Source organism: Loxodonta africana, chromosome X (assembly GCF_030014295.1).
Source record: "Loxodonta africana isolate mLoxAfr1 chromosome X, mLoxAfr1.hap2, whole genome shotgun sequence".
Classification (NCBI taxonomy): Eukaryota; Metazoa; Chordata; class Mammalia; order Proboscidea; family Elephantidae; genus Loxodonta; species Loxodonta africana.
The window spans coordinates 53,299,469-53,308,806 of NC_087369.1; the positions used below are offsets into that span (position 1 = coordinate 53,299,469).

A 9,338-nucleotide genomic window follows, 5' to 3' on the forward strand; every position below is an offset into this window, starting at 1 on the left:
ACAGTCAGGTAGATAACACATACTTGAGGCAATGCTCACGATCATTAGCCATTAGAGAAATGCAAATCAAAACTTCAATGAGATTCCATCTCACTCCAACAAGGCTGGCATTAATGAAAAAAACAAAAAGAATAAATGTTGGAGAGTTTGTGGAGAGACTGGAACACTTATACACTGCTGGTGGGAATGTAAAATGGTACAACCACTTTGGAAATCAATTTGGTGCTTCCTTAGAAAGCTAGAAATAGAGCTACCATATGATCCAGCAATCCCACTCCTTGGAATATATCCTAGAGAAATGATAGCCTTTACATGAATAGATATATGCACACCCATGTTCATTGCAGCATTGTTTACAATAGCAAGAACATGGAAGCAACCAAGGTGCTCACCAACAGATGAATGGATAAATTCTGATTTATTAACACAATGGAATAGTATGCATTGATGAAGAACAATGATGAATCTGTGAAACATTTCATAACATGGAGGAATCTGGAAGGCATTATGCTGAGTGAAATTCGTTGCAAAATGACAAATATTGTATGAAACCACTATTATAAGAACTTGAGAAATAGTTTAAACAGAGAAGAAAATATTCTTTGATGGTTACGAGAGGGGGGAGGGAGGGAGGGAGAGGGGTTTTCACTAATTAGTAGATAACAGGTGAAGGGAAAGACAACACACAATACAGAATCTTCAGCACAACTGGACTAAACCAAAAGCAAAGAAGTTTCCTGAATAAACTGAATGCTTCAAAGGCTAGTGTAGCAGGGGCAGAAGTTTGGAGAACATGGTTTCAGGGGACATCTAAGTCAACTGGCATAATAAAATCTATTAAGAAAACATTCTGCATCCCACTTTGGTGAGTGGCGTCTGGGGTCTTAAACGCTACCATGCAGCCATCTAAAATGTATCAGTTGGTCTCAACCCACCTGGATCAAAGGAGAAAGAAGAACACCAAAGGCACAAGGAAATTATGAGCCCAAGATAGAAAGTCCACATAAACCAGAGACTCCATCAGCCTGAGACCAGAAGAACTAGATGGCTCCCACCTACAACTGATGACTGCCCTGACAGAAAACACAACAGAGAACCCCTCAGGGACCAGAACAGTGGGATGCAGACCTCAAATTCTCATAAAAAGACTGGACTTAATGGTCTGACTGAGACTAGAAGGACCTCAGAGGCCATAGTCTCCAGACTTTCTGTTAGCCCAAGATAAGAACTTTTCCCAAAGCCAACTCTTCAGATAGGGATTGGACTGGACTGTGGGACAGAAAATGATATTTGTGAAGAGTGAGCTTCTTGGATCAAGTAGACACATGAGACTATGTGGGCAGCTTCTGTCTGGAGAGGAGATGAGAGGGCAGAGGGGGTCAGAAGCTGGCCAAATGGACACGAAAATAGATAGTGGAGAGAAGAAGTGTGCTGTCTCATTAGGGGGAGAGCAACTAAGAGTAATAAAAAAAACAAACAAACCCGTTGCCGTCGAGTCAATTCCAACTCATAGCGACCCTTTAGGAAAGAGTAGAGCTGCCCCATAGAGCTTCCAATGAATGCCTGGTGGATTTGAACTCCCGACCTTTTGGTTAGCAGCCGTAGCACTTACCCACTATGCCACCAGGGTTTCCAGGAGTAAACAAACTGACAGACAGGTGGGGGCTAGCAAGGTGTATATAAGTTTTTGTCTGAGAAACTGATTTGGTTTGTAAACTTTCACTTGAAGCACAATAAAAATTAAAAAAAAAAGTTGCAATCTCCCTGCAGCCTCTCCAACATTTGTTATTTTCTGTTTTTTGGTTTTGTGCCAATAATGTTGGGATGAGATGGTGTGATGGTTAGATTGTGTGTCAACTTGGCTGGGCCATGAATCTCATTGTTTATATATGATCACTCTCATTGTCTTAGTTATCTAGTGCTGCCATAACAGAAATACCACAAGTGGATGGCTTTAACAAAGTGAAATTTATTTTCTCACAGCCTAGTAGGTTACAAGTCCAAATTCGCAGCATCAGCTCCAGGGGGAGGCTTTCTCCCTCTTTCGGCTCTCATCAAGGGGCTTCTCAGGCGCAGGGACCCTGGGTCCAAAGGAGGTACTCTGCTCCTGGTGCTGCTCTCTTGATGGTATGCGGTCCTCAACTGTCTGCTTGCTTCCTTTTTCTTTTAGCTCTTGAGAGATAAAAGGTGGTGCAGGCCCCACTCCAGGGAAACTCCCTTTACCTTGGATCAGGGAGATGACCTGACTAAGGGTGGTGTTACAATCCCAACCTAATCCTCTCAACATAAAATTACAATCACAAAATGGAGGACAATGACACAATACTGTAAATCATGGCCTAACCAAATTGATACACACATTTTTGGGTGGACATAATTCAATCCATGACACCCATGATGGAATCTGCTGTGAGTAGCCAAATCAGGTGAAAGGAAGTTTCTTTGGGAGTGTAACCTGCGTCTGAATATAAGCAGACGTTCTGGCTTTTTTGCTTGCTCTGGATTTTTTTTTTTTTTTTTACTGGATCCTGCAGTTGCCTCCTTTCATCTGACCTCCAGCTCTTGGGACTTGAGTGAGATATCAGCTTATCTGCTGATCTTGGGTTTCGTCAATCTTCCCAGCCTGAGAGTGGTAGTCCTGCTATCCACCTGCCTATCTTGGGTTCACCAGCCCTTGCGGCTATGTGAATCGAGAGAAGTCCCTATCCTGATCCATAGACTTGGGACATTCCAGCCTCTACAATTGCATGAGCTATTTCCTTGATATAAATCTCTCTCCGTATATATATTTATACACTTCACTGGTTTTGCTTGTCTAGAGAACCCAGCCTAAGACGTTTGGTACCGAGAGTGGTCCTAGAGAAACAAAGTTGTAAGAATGGGTTTTCTAAATTGGTTCTCAGGTCTGGTTAGTCTTAAAGACGTTGATGACTCTGCTTCCGGCAGTAAAGAGGGCACTGATAATCCATGGCATGAGGTGGCAATACACATGCGCAAAATATCACCACCAATAGATTAGGTATTGGTGAAAGGCAAGGCTCTGGATGAACTCGTGTGATTCCTTTATACAGGTTTGTCAGAATGAGAAGTATAAGGAAGCTGGTTGGTTGGTCCTACTTTCGCTACACAAACTGGAGAAAGAAAGAGATGTGCTCAGGACTTCAGAGTCAAAGCTCGATTGCCACATAAACGACTTCAAGGCTTCCACTTGTGCTTCGAAAGAAAGCCCTATTTCTTTTAGTAACAGAGCTGAAATTGCCAAAAAACAGACCCAGAGTCTTATTGTAATAGTGGCTAAATTATAATGCCAGCTCAATTGCCAACCTCGAGAGGTGTCTGATGTTAAAGTAAGGGCATTTATTGGGAAGAAATGGAATCATGAAACTTGGGGTGGGGATATACAGGCAGATAATCAGGAAGCTGGAGACACTGAGCCCCTAAATTCCGTTGAATCATTCCTGCCAACAGAATCACTCCCATCTGAAGACATTATTTCATGTTTGTCTGCTAAACCACTCTGCCCAGAAAGACCATTAGCCCCTCCATTACCATCTAATGAGATTAGCCATATCCCAGCTGCCACTAAAGAGCCCTTTCCAGAGTCATTGCCTGGGGCATCGCCTGAGGCTGCTGAATGTTCTCAAAACACTTCGCCACTACTGATTTTGACTCCTAGACCTGTAACTTAAGTCCCAGTGAGCCCCAAAAGGTGAAGTACGAAGTGTGACCCAGGAAGAGGTATGCTACACTCCAAAAGAACTGCTTGACTTTTCTAATATGTACAAACACAAACCTGGGGAATATGTGCGGGAATGGCTATTAAGGGTGTGAGATAATGGTGCAGGGAACATAAAGATGGATCAGTCTGAGTTTATTAATATGGGTCCACTAAGCACAGATTCTTCATTCAATGTTTCAGCTCAAGAACTCAGGAGAGGGTCTAATAGTTTATTTGGTTGTGTTGCTGAAGCATGGATTACGGGGTGGCCTACACTAAACCAAGTTGAAGTACCAGATCTGCCTTTGTATACTGTAGAAGAAGATATCCAAAGGCTTAGGGAAATTGGCATCCTAGAGTGAATTTATCAGGTTATACCCACAGACCCACACATGCAGTACCCAGAAGACACACCTTTTACCACAACTGTGAGGAACAAACTTGTGACGGGAGCTCCAGCATCCTTGAAGACTGCTGTGATTGTTATTTTATGTAAATCAGATTTGACAGTGGGAACTGCCCTAACTAAATTAAGACACCTAACTACAATGGGTATGATTGGACCCTGTGGTAGTAAAGGCCAAGTGGCTGCACTAAATTGACAAAGACAATGTGGGCGTGGTTACAGTAAGGATGGCAGAGTCGAAGCAGTAATCAGAAGAGTCTGACTCATATGGACTTATGGCATTGGCTACTTAGTCGTGGAGTCCCTAGGAGTGAAATAGATAGGAAATCTACTAAATATTTACTTGATCAGTACAAACAGGTGAATTCTAGTTCATGTGAACAGCAGTCTAACTCAAATCGCCAGAAGAGAGAGCCATGGTCCTTCAATCAATTTCCAGATTTGAGCAAGTTTAAAGACCTACAACCCCTTGAATGAAGGGTAGGCCAGGCCACCTTGAGGAAGGACTCCAATACACTGCCAAAAATGTTTATTGTTAACCTTTCTCCCAGTCTTCCCTAAAGTGATCTATGCCCTTTTACGAGAATGCTTGTTCATTGGGGAAAAGGAAATAATCAGACTTCGGGAATTACTGGATACTGGCTCTAAACTGACATTAATTCCAGAAGAACCAAAACTTCACTGTGGCCCACCAGTCAGAGTAGGGGCATATGGAGGTCAGGTTATCAATGAAGTCTTGGCTCATGTCCACCTCACAATAAGTTCAGTGTGTCTCTGAACACACCCTGTAGTGATCTCCCCAGTTCCAGAATGCATAATTGGAATAGATATACTCAGCAACTGGCAGAACCCCTACACTGGATCTCTGACAAATAGAGTAAGGGCTATTATGGTAGGAAAAGCCAAGTGGAAGCTGTTAGAACTGCCCCTTCCTAGGAACATAGTAAACCAAAAGCAATGCCGCATTCCTAGAGGGACTGCAGAGACTACTGCCACCATCAAGGACTTGAAGGATGCAGGAGTGGTGATTCCCACCACATCCCCATTCAACCCACCTATTTGGCCTGTGCAAAAAACAGATGGAGCTTGGAGAACTACAGTAGATTATCAAAAACCTAACCAGGTGGTGACTCCAATTGCAGCTGTTGTTTCATTTCTCGAGTAAATTAATACACCTCCAGGTATCTGGTGTGTAGCTATCAACCTGGCTAATGCCTTTTTCTCCATACCTGTCTCAAAGGACCGTCTGAAGCAGTTTGCCTTCAGCTGGCAAGGTCAGCAGCACACCTTCACTTGCCTACCTTGACGCTACATCAATTCTCCAGCCCTATGTAACAATTTAGTCCGAGGGGATCTTGATCGCCTTTCCCTTCTGCCAGACATCGCACTGGTCCATTACATTGATGACATCATGATGAATGACCCTAGTAAGAAAGAAGTGGCAATGACTCTGGACTTACTGGTAAAACATTTGTTTGATAGAGGCTGAGAAATTAGTCCCACAAAAATTCAGGCACTTTCCACCTCAGTGAAATTTCTAGGGGTCTGTTTGTGTGGGACATGTCAAGATATTCCTTCTAAAGTGAAGGATAAGTTATTGCACAAGGCCTAGTGGGCCTCTTTGGATTTTGGAGGCAAAACATTCCTCATTTGGGTGTGCTACTCCAGTCTATTTATCAAACAACGCTAAAAGCTGCTAATTTTGAGTGGGGCCCAAGACAAAAGAAGGCTCTGCAACAGCTTCAGGCTGCTGTGCAAGCTATTCTGCCACTTGGACCATATGATCCAGCTGATCCAATGGTGTTTGAAGTGTCAGTGGCAGAAAGAGATGCTGTTTGGAGTCTTTGGCAGGCCCCTATTGGTGAATTACAGCGCAGACCCTTAGGATTTTGGAGCAAAGCCCTGCCACCCTCTGCAGATAACTACTCTCCTTTTGAGAAACAACTTTTGGCTTGTTACTGGGCCTTAGTAGAGACTGAATGCTTAACCAATGGACACCAAGTCATCATGTGGCCTGAACTGCCCATCATGAACTGAGCATTGTCTGACTCACAGAGTCATAAAGTTGGACGTGCACAGCAGCATTCCATCATTAAATGGAAGTGTTATATACGAGATCAGGCCCGAGCAGGACCTGAAGGCATAAGTAAGTTGCATGAGGAAGTGACCCAAATGCCCCTGGCCTCTACTCTTGTCACATTATCGTCCATCTCCCAGTCTGAACCTATGGCCTCAAGGGGAGTTCTTTATGATCAGTTGACTGAAGAAGAGAAAACTAGCGCCTGGTTTACAGATGGTTCTGCTCAATATGCAGGCACCTCTCGAAAGTGGACAGCAGCAGCACTACAGCCCCTTCCTGGGACCTCCCTGAATGATGTGGTGAAGGAAAATCCTCTCAATTGGGCAGAACTTCAAGCAGTTTACCTGGTTTTTCACTTTGCTTGGAAGGAGAAATGGCCAGATGTGCAATTGTATACTGATTCATGGGCTGTGGCCAATGGTTTGGTTGGATGTTCAGGGACATGGAAGGAACGTGATTGGAAAATTGGAGACAAGGATTTATGAGGAAGAGGTATGTGGATAGACCTTTCTGAACGGGCCAAAGAAGTGAAGATATCTGTGTCCTGTGTGAATGCTCACCAAAGGGTGACCTCAGCAGAGGATGGTTTTTTAGTAATCAAGTGGATAGGATGGCACGTTCTGTGAACACCAGTCATCCTCTTTCCCCTGCTATTCCTATCATTGCTCAATGAACTCATAAACAAAGTGGCCATGGTGGCAGGGATGGAGGTTAGACATGGGCCCAGTAACATGGACTTCCACTCGCCAAGGCTTACTTGGCTACAGCCACTGCTGAGTGTCCAATCTGCCATCAACAGAAACCAACACTTAGTCCCTGATATGGCACCATCCCCCGAAGTGATCAGCCAGCAACCTGGTGGCAAGCTGATTACATTGGACCATTTCCATCATGGAAAGGGCAATGTTTTGTTCTTACTGGAATAGACACTTACTCTAGATGTGGATTTGCCTTCCCTGCATGAAATGCTTCTGCCAAAACTACCATCTGTGTACTTATCCACCATCATGGTATTCCACACAGCATTGCCTCAGCTCAAGGGATTCACTTCACAGCAAATGCTCATGGAATTCACTGGTCTTACCATGTTCCCCAATATCCTGAAGCAACTGCTTGATAGAACAATGAAATGGCCTTCTAAAACACAATTACAGTGCCAGCTAGGTGGCAATACCTTGCAGAGTTGAGGCAGTGTTCCCCAGGAGGCTGTATGTGCTCTAAACCAGCATCCAATATATGGTGCTGTTTCTCCCATAGCCAGGATTCATGGGTCCAGGAATCAAGGTGTGGAAATGGAGTGCCACCACTCACTATTACTCCTAGTGACCCACTTGCAAGATTTTTGCCTCCTGTCCCTTCGACCTTATGCTCTGCAGGTCTAGAGGTCTTAGTTCCAAACTGGAAGCCAAGAATGCCGCCTGGCCACTTTGGGCTCCTTATGCCTCTGGATCAACAGGCAAAGAAGGGAGTTACCATACTGGCTTGTGTGATTGATCCTGAATACCAAGAGGAAATTGGATTCATATTACAAAATGGAGGTAAAGAAGAATATGTCTGGAATGCAGGAGATCCCTTAGGGCATCTCAGTACTACCATGCCCTATGATTAAAGTCAAAGGAAAACTACAACAACCCAGTTCTGACCTGACTACTAATTGCCCAGACCCTTCAGGAATGAAGGTTTGGGTCATCCCAGAAGGCAAAGAACCACTACCAGCCGAGGTGTTTGCTGAGGGCAAAGGGAATACAAAATGGGAGGTGGAAGAAGGTAGTTCTAAATACCAGTTATGGCCATGTGACCAGTTGCAGAAATGAGGACTGTAATTGTTATGATTATTTCTGCTTTGTATGTTTGCATCAAATATTTTTGTTTTCTTATAAAATATAAGTGTAAACAGGGCTAGTGTGTTTTCGGTTGTACTTGTGTTAGTTGTATCATGTTAGGAGAAAATACGACTTTATAATTTTCTTTATTCAGAGATTATATATGGTTTAAGGAGATACGTACTTGTGCCAAGTTGACAAGGAGTGGGCTGTGATGGTTAAGATTGTTTGTCAGCTTGGCTGGGCCATGATTCTCAGTGTTTATGTGTGATCACTCCCATGATGGAATCTGCTGTGACTAGCCAGTCAGGTGAAAGGGAGTTTCCTTGGGAGTGTGGCCTGCATCTGAATATAAGCAGATGTTCTGGCTTTTTTGCTTGCTCTGGATCCTTCGGCTGCCTCCTGTTCGTCTGACCTCTGGCTTTTGGGTAGAGATGACATTTTCAGAATGTTGATTCTACCAATCCATGAGCATGGTATGTTTTTCCATTTATGTAGTTCTCTTTTGGTTTCTTGCAGTAATGTTTTGTAGTTTTCTTTGTATAGGTCTTTTACATCCCTGGTTAGATTTATTCCCAAGTATTTTATTTTTTTAGGGGCTATTTAAAAAAATTTTTTTTTTTTTATAAATGGTATTGCTTTTGTGATTTTCTTCTCACAGCTCTCTTTATTGGTGTATAGGAATCCAACTGATTTTTGTATGTTTATCTTGTATCTTGCCCCTCTAATGAATCTTTGTATTAGTTCCAGTAGCTTTCTTGTGGAGTCTTTTGGGCTCTTTCTGTATAGTATCGTATCATCTGCAAATAGGGATGGTTTTAATTCTTCCTTACCAGTTTGGATGCCGTTTATTTCTTTTTCTTGTGTTTTTGCTCTAGCCAGGACTTCCAGCACAATGTTAAATAGGAGTGGTGATAAAGGGCATCCTTGTCTTATTCCTATTCTCAGGGGGAAAGCCTTCAGCCTCTCCTCATTGATGAATGGTGTTGGCTGTTGCTTTTGTATACATGCCCTTTATTTTGGTAAGGAGTTTCCCTTCTTCTCCTATTTTACTGAGAATTTTTATCCAGAATGGGGGTCAAACTTCATTGAATGAGTTTTCTGCATTGATTGAAATGATCATGTGGTTCTTTCCTTTTTATTTATTTATGTGGTGAATTACATTGATTGAGTTTCTAATGTTGAACCGTCCTTGCATACCTCGTATCAATCCCAATTGCTCATGGTGTATTTTTTTATAGGGTGCTGAATTCTATTGGCTAGAATTTTGTTGAGAATTTTTGCATCTATATTCATGACAGATGTTGTTAG

General features: G+C 43.0%; 1 pseudogene; it reads left to right on the forward strand.

Moving 5' to 3' along the window:
- Positions 1 to 8,837, forward strand: part of LOC135228937 (uncharacterized) — a 30,198-nt pseudogene extending 21,361 nt beyond the window's left edge.
- Positions 8,838 to 9,338: the final 501 nt, after the last annotated feature.